Source organism: Mandrillus leucophaeus, unplaced genomic scaffold (assembly GCF_000951045.1).
Source record: "Mandrillus leucophaeus isolate KB7577 unplaced genomic scaffold, Mleu.le_1.0 Scaffold1135, whole genome shotgun sequence".
NCBI lineage: Eukaryota > Metazoa > Chordata > Mammalia > Primates > Cercopithecidae > Mandrillus > Mandrillus leucophaeus.
Genome location: NW_012099599.1, coordinates 966,175 through 974,401, shown reverse-complemented (window position 1 = coordinate 974,401; position 8,227 = coordinate 966,175).

The following is an 8,227-nucleotide window of genomic DNA, read 5'->3' as shown; positions in this document are numbered from 1 at the left end:
AGAGAAAGAAAGAAAGAAGTAAAATAAAACAAAAAGTACCATTGCACAGCAGAGACTGATGTTGGGGCTTTGTCAGATCCTAGCTTCTTGGCTGAATGATACTGGATTCCTCTTTGAAAAGGACCAAATTTTTGTCTACAGCAAATCACACACCAAGCTCCCAGCAGTGTAGACCCAGGACTGCCACCTCCTCCTAGCACTGGATCACTGTGGCATGACAGCCATCATGCTCAGCCTACTCTGACTGCATGGCTCATAACACAGGCCCAACCCATAGAAATCCTGGCCCCTTAACGCAAGTCTCCTGGGAAAGGAACTTCTGGGTTTTTTTGAATAAGAAAAAAAAAACTCTGGGGCTCATTTGAAACTGTGCATACTCTACACCTTTGCTCTTATCTCCAGCCATTTGTATTTCTTCTTTGAAGAAATATCTATTCAAGTCTTTGCCTATTTTTCAGTTGGATTGTTCGTCATTTTATTGTTGTGTTATAAGAATTCCCTATTTATTCTGGATACTAAATTCTCCTATGTATTCTGGATACTATCATTCTGGATGATTTGCAACATTTTTTTCCCATTCTGAGTTGTCTTTTCATGTTCTTGATAGTGTCCTTTGATGCATAAATATTTTTAATTTTGATGAAGTCCAGTTTATCTCTTTTTTCTTTTGTTGCTGTGCTTTTGTTGTCATAACTATGAAATTGTTGCCCAGTCTAAGGTCATGAAAATTTACACCTATGTTTCCTTTCAAGGTTGTAGCTCTTCCATTTAGTTTATTGATCCGTTTTGAGCTAAAGTTTTGTGTGTGATGTGAGGTAGAGGTCCAAATTTACTACATGTAGGTATCCAATTATCCCCATACCATTTGTTGAAAAGATTATTCTTTCCCTATTGAATGGCCTTGGTATTCTTGTGGAAAATCAATTCACCATAGATATATGGGTTTATTTCTGGACTCGCAATTCTATTTCATTGATCTACATGTCTAGCCTTATTTCAGTACCACACCGTTTTGAATACTGCACCTTGCAGTAAGCTTTGAAATCAGAAAGCATAAGTCAGCCAACTTTGTTTCTCTTTTTCAAGGTTGTTTTGGCTATTTTTTTAAAAAAGGGCAGTTGGAAGTTTGACATCAATTGCATTGCGCATGTAGATCAAATCTGGGAATGTTGCCATCTTAACAATATCGAGTCTCCCAATCCATGAACACAGAATGACTTTCCATTTGCTTTATCTTCCTTAGTTTCTTTCAGCAGCATTTTGTAGTTTTTAGAGTATAAGCCTTGTATATCATTTGGTAAATATATCCTATAAACCAAAAAGTATCTGAGACAGATCTCAATCAACTTAGAGGTTTATTTTGCCAAAGTAATGTACACATGCCTGGGAGAGGGGTCTGTGCCTTTCTTTAAAAATGATTTTTAGGGCTTCAATATTTAAAGGGGAAAGGCAGGCTAAAGAGGAAAGAAGGAGGGTGTGGTCATATTACTGAATCCATGTGTTGCAAGAGACAAAGAGCAGGTAGAAGAATAGTCAATTATGTATTTGTCTTGCACTCACGATAAGGTAAACATAGCATAGCTACCTGTGGAGATATTTAACTTTTACCTGCATCTCATTCCTCAACTATCTGCTTAGGAACAAAATGAAAGGCAGCTTCTTGCATGACTCAGATTTCAGCTTTGTTTTCTTTTGGCAGAGTGAATTGGGGTCCCAATTTTTTATTTTCCTTTCACAATCCCTAAGCATTTCAATTTTTTTTGATGCTATCATAAATGAAATTGCTTTCTTAATTTTACTTCCAGATTGTTCATTGCTAGTATGTGGAAATGCAATTGATTTTGTACATTATTCTTATATCCTGCAACCATGTTGAACTTGTTTATTAGTGCTAATAATATTTCAGTGGATTCTTTAAATTTTTCTCTATATAAGATCATGTCACCTATATAAGATCAAGTAGAAACAGTTTTACTTTTACTTTTCAATCTAGATGTTTTTCTTTCCTTTTCTTGCTGTATGTTGTTTATTTATTTAATTATTTTTCTGAACTAATTCTGTATTGTCTACATTCTTTCTCATATGTGGCCACTGAAGTTTCTACTCAGTTAGTTTAATGACCAGATGATGACTGGACAGAGATTTATTTCACTTAAACTTCTGGAACCAGTAAATCTCCTAGTCTTTACAATGGAGCTCAATTTACATGTTCAGTCATATCTTCAACACTCAGATAGCTAGTTTACAACTCTACCTTAGCCTTCACTTCCTCCTTGCACACAGCCCTCAGGCAAGCCATGGGTGAGAGAATAGGTCCTATTGAGGTCTTTCCTGAGTATGCACACACCTTTCTGAATGTGTGTGCCTTTCTGGATTCCCTGGAATATGTCAAAGCTCTTCAGAGTCCCAGGGAACATCTCATGCCTCAGTTTTATTCTTTTTTAATCTTTGGTTTTTGTTTTCCTTATCAGTTTATTGTTTGTCCCAGCAGCTAGCCATTGCCCCACAGAATTTATCAATTACCCCTAATTGTTTTCAACAGGTGTTCCTGGGTAAAATGCTTTCCTCACCAGACAAGCTCAAGTCAAGCAAACAAAGACAGCCTTGTAAGCAGCATCCTCCAGGAAACTACCCTAAAAGTAAAATAATGACAATTCTGTGGGAATGAGGCTTTGAAGGAATTCTAGGCCCACTCTCCTCTCCCACTGGTGGCTGCCATACTGCTAGATTTCACTGTAATTTCATTTTTAGGCTATGAATTTTCTCTTTTTTTAATTGATAAAGAGATATTTATTGAGCATTTTCTATATACAAAGCACTTTGGTATATTCTATGAAGGAAGAATAAGAGATAGTCCCTAGCCTAAAAGTCCTTCAACTGAGATAAGGATATAGCTAAATAATTGACTAGCTGTAATACAAAGGAAATTGAAATAAATATTAAAACCAGGTCATAAGCCACCCTCTAGAGAACTACATGTCTAGGGGATGGATTAGCAAGGACTTCATGAGCAAGTTGCATTTAGGCTCAGGCTGTGAATTTTCAAAGCTACTACAGAGCTGGAGGCAGAGAGGGGAACAGAGCAACGTAAAACACCATAAAGCTTATTGTTCTGAGATTTAGCCTTTTTTTAAAATAAACACCCCCCAAGTTTCTACAAACCTTTAATTTAAAGTTCCAAAAATGGTTAGTTCTGATATTTTATGTCAGTTTTCTTGCTGCTTTTATGAAGGAGATAATTTTCAGAAGTCCTTGCTCTGCCACATTCTTTGACATCATTTCTGCCTGGCATTTGGTATAGACCATCACATGGTGGTCAGAGCTTGAACTCTGGCAGCTAGACTCCCTGGGTTCAATCGTAGTTCTACCAGTTACTGGCTGTGTCACCATAATCAAGTTTCTCATCTCTGTGCCCCAGTCTCCATCTCTACGAAGTAGAGATGGTAATACTTCTATATATACTGCATAAGATTGCCATGAGGATTAAAATACTTAATACATGTAAAAACATAGTACAGGGCCTGGCATATAGTAACTACTCAATAAATTCTGATTACTGTTGCTATTATTGTTATTTCATTTCCATAAACATGGCTGGGGGAGGGGTTATTATCCTAGCCATTTGACAAAAAAATAAAGGGGAGCAGAAAGAGGCTAAGAAACTTGCCAGGGATCACATAGCTGGGAGTCCTGACTGTGCTGCTGTAGAGCAAGATGCAAGGTGACCCCAAGTTCATGCCCGCATATGCCACTGGCCAGCCATAAAGGAAGTCAGGGCCTAAATGCAAAAATAACAAATGCTAAGCTCCATGCCTGTGAACACAGTGATCCCAAGAACCAGAGACTCCCATCACACCTCCCTTTTTTCTCTATACCCAGCAGAGAAGGAAGAGCAAAAGGCTATATTGAAACAACCTTTGCAAAATTACCACTGAGGAAATTATGACAGTGAAAGAAATTAGACCTAACCGACTTCATCTTGCTTCTAAGCTTTAGGCTGTCCTGTTCATTCCCGGGCATAGTCTGAACTAACTTTCGGAAGGAAGTCAGTTCGTGGTTTCACTCTGAAACAAAATTGATAACAGTCCTATTCTTAAAAGATTCCCTTCTTCCTGGGGACCAGTCTGCCTTTGCAGGACTAACAAAGTCGCTACAAGATTATAAATTACAGTTTAGGGGTCAGGCAGCCTCTGGTCTCAAGAGTCCGAACCTCCCCAAATTGCTCCTGGGGATTCTACATCACTATTGTAAAGCCTAAGATCAGTGCTTGGGATATTTTGCAGACCCTGCACTGGATGGATCAGCTGACACCACCCAGACCTGTAATCTGGCTCAACCAGTTCTGCCATCCCACCCAGGAACAGAAGATAGCAAGGAAAACTCATTTCGACCTCCTATGATTCCATCTCCAACCTGATCAGTCAGCACTCCCCACTTTCCAAGCCCCTACCTGCCAAATTGTCTTTAAAAACTCTAATCCCTGAATAATCACGAAGACTGATTTGAGTAACAATAAAACTCCGGTCTCCTGCACAACTGACTCTGTGTGAATTATTCTTTCTTCATTACAATTCCCCTGTCTTGATAAATTGGCTCTGTTTAGGCAGCGGTCATAGTGAACCCACTGGGCGGTTACAATATGTGCAGATGGTACAAAGGAAATCCTAGGGAGAGCAATAAAGGAAAAAGTGCAAATGAAGAAAGGGCTCCAAAGACTACCAATTAGTGAGGGGAAAATATGTTGTTCTCTGTATTGATTTTCACCTCACTTTCCCCGGGAGGAAAAAGACTCCCTCATCAGTTCCGATTTATGCTATACTTGTAATTCGTATTTATGTTGCCTGCTTTCTAGAGTCTGGGGCATCCAGGTGACATGGCCCACCACTCTAAACTTGCCTTGCTTCAGTGAAGAGCCCCATCAGGGAGTGCAAAACCCTTGCAGGCCAACTCCCAACCTCTGCCCCTCCCTCCATTTGTCTACACAGTTCCATTTAACAAATATTGAACATTCTCTCTGGGCAAAGGACACTGCACCCCTAGAAGGGTTCTTCGTTGATAGAGGGGAGTCCAAAGATAAGAGCAGTCTCCAGCCTCAAGAATGTAAAAACCAAGTATGGAAATGAGAAAACGGCTCAAGCCAGTAGAGGGCCATTAACTCCAAGGACCATCAATGAGGTAGAAACTACAAGTCCAGGAGGTTCTGAAGGAAACAGTCCTTCAACCTGGATGGATCAGACAGCACTGACTGATACTGTGCTAGGTATTGCTAGGAGTTGAAATGGGCATGCAGGGAGGTGATGCGAGTGCAATCCAGTAGGCTGGGGCAGCGTCCCGGAAGAAGAGGATACAGGGCATGTTCAAAGACGAGCTAGGTACATGTCAGTGAGGCCTAGGAGAGTGCGACCCACAGCAAGTAAGGTCTTTAATCTGGACCAAATAATGTGGACACAATACAAACTTGGGTAAGGGGATACTCTGCAGATCTTGGAAACAGAGCACCCCATGTTCACATGTGAGACCTAGGTCAACTAATGGGGCAATATTTGGAGGAGGAGCTGGAGGGTGATGACTACCCCAGAGTCATGTTGGTGGTAGAGGCTACACACCCTTCCCAACAGAGGCAAGACTGGTGCGGTCACCACACTCAAACATTCTGAGCTCCTCATTCATTTTGGTCAAAATGCCCTTGGGGCATGGACAGGTAGGAAAACTGTTAGGAATGGTCAGGGGTCATTCTGGAGCTAACAAGGCCAGGGACATTGCTGATACTCAGTTTTAAGGGAGTGTGGCCCAGACTAGCAAGGAATGGAAGAGAGAAAAGACTAGAAGGCTAATGCTCTGCTCCTGGGAAGAAAACTGGAGTGGCATCAGCGGGAACAGAGAGGAGGAGCTGGGGGCTAATAATACTGTGGGAATCCACAGGCAGATCAGACTGCTCTTTCTTTCTGTCTTTCTCTGAAATCATCTTTAGGGCACTAAGGGTCACTTCCTGCCCGCCACCCACTCCACTCTACCCCCTAAAGTGTCCATGTGTGTGGTATGACAGCATCCCTTCTAGAGCATAGAAAGTAACCACCTCCAAAGATGAGAGAGCACTAATGCATCCTGCAGTGTTCGGGCTTAGGGAGAAAAGTTAAACTCAGAAGGGTGCCCTAGGGAACTAGGATCTGGATGCCTGGGCTCCAAGTCTCCTGTCCCACACTGGTGTCATTGCCAAAGTCTCAGAAAAGTTTCTAGACAAAGAAAAAGCCCTCTGTGACAAGCAGGGAAGAGTGACATGCCATGTGAGTGCCAACTCAAGTTGCTGGAGGGTGCCACCATCATGGCTCAGGGGCAGGCTGCCCTTTGCTTGAGGTGGATCACGGCTCAGCCTATGCTTCGAGACCTTCCTGGCACCTCACAGATCATCTAGTGGGAAGGGTAATTGCCAAGAACTTGTTCACAGACACATAGACCAATGGAACAGAATTGAGAACCTAGAAATTAGGCCACACACCTACAGCCATCTGATCTCTGATAAAGTTGACGAAAATAAGCAATAGGGAAAGGAACCGCTATTCAACAAATTGTGCTAGGATAGCTGGCTAGCTGTATGTAGAAGAATGAAATTGGACCCCTACCTTTCACTATATACAAAAATTAACTCAAATTAGATTAAAGATTTATATGTAAAACCACAAAATGTAAGAGTCCTAGAAGAAAACCTAGGAAACACCATTCTGGACATTAGCCTTGGGAAAGAATTTATGACTAAGTCCTCAAATGCAATTGCAACAAAAACAAAAATTGACAAGTGGGACCTAACTAAACTAAAGAGCTTCTGCACAGCAAAAGAAACTATCAACAGAGTAAACAGACATATGAGAAAATATTCACAAACTCTGCATCTGACAAAGGTCTAATATCCAGAATCTACAAGGAACAAACAATTCAACAATCAAAGGAAAAAAAGCCATTAAAAACTGGGCAAAATATATAACAGGTGCAAAAGAAGATATGCAAACAGTCAACAAACATATGAAAAATTGCTCAACATCACTAATCATCAGAAAAATGCAAATCAAAACCATAATGAGATACCATCTCACACCAGTCAGAATGGCTAGCATTAAAAAGTCAAAAACCAACAGCTGCAGACATGGCTATGGAGAAAAGGGAACACTTAGTGCACGGCTGGTAACAATGTAAAATAGTTCAGCCACTGCGGAAAGCAGTTTGGTGATTTCTCAAAGAACTTAGAACTACCATTCAACCCAGCAATGCCATTACTGGATATATATCCAAAGGAAAATAAATCATTCTATCAAAAATACACATACACTCATATGTTCATCGCAGCACTATTCACAATGGCAAAGACTTGGAATCAACCCAGATGCCTATCGATGGTGGAGTGGATAAAGAAAATGTGGCACATCTACACCATTAAATACTATGCAGACACAAAAAAGAATAAAATCATGTCCTTTGCAGCAACATGGTTGCAACTGGAAGTCATTTTCCTAAGTGAATCAATGCAGGAACAGAAAATCAAATACCACATATTCTCACTTGTAAGTGGAAGCTAAACACTGAGTTCTCATGAACATAAAGATGGCAATGATAGACACTGGGGACTACAAGAAGAGAGAGGGAGGGAGGCAAGGGTTTGAAACAAACTATTGGGTACTATGCTCTCTACCTGGGTGACAGGATCATTTATATTCCAAACCTCAGCATCATGCAATATACCCAGGTAACAAATCTGCACATGTACCTTCTGAATCCAAAGTAAAAGTTGAAGTTATATTTTTCAAAACAGAATGTGTTCTCCAGATAACTCTACAAACTACCCCCTTCCTCCGTGTAACCTGGAGCTGGGTGGTATGGCTTAGGGTTCAAAGAAAATGTCCATGAACTCACCTTGAGGCTGCACTGGGGCACCCTGAAAGTTGTGGAAGGAAAGGAAGAATGTCAAAAGAAACACTGAGGTTCACAGCCTGATTGAACAGAGAAGTTGGAAGGATCCTGAGATATCCAAATGGTATGTTCCCTTGGGTACAAGGGCCCAGCAGCATGCTGTTGTAACTCACCCCACGTGGCCCAGAAAGCTCTTAAATGATGATGTTCCTCTGAGCTGCCATTTTCCTGGTCCCCAAACTGTTCACCCAGGAACACTGTCTCTGCCCCAGCCCCTGCCACACCTCCACCTTCTCTCTACCTGCAAGACCTAATTCAAGGGCCAGGA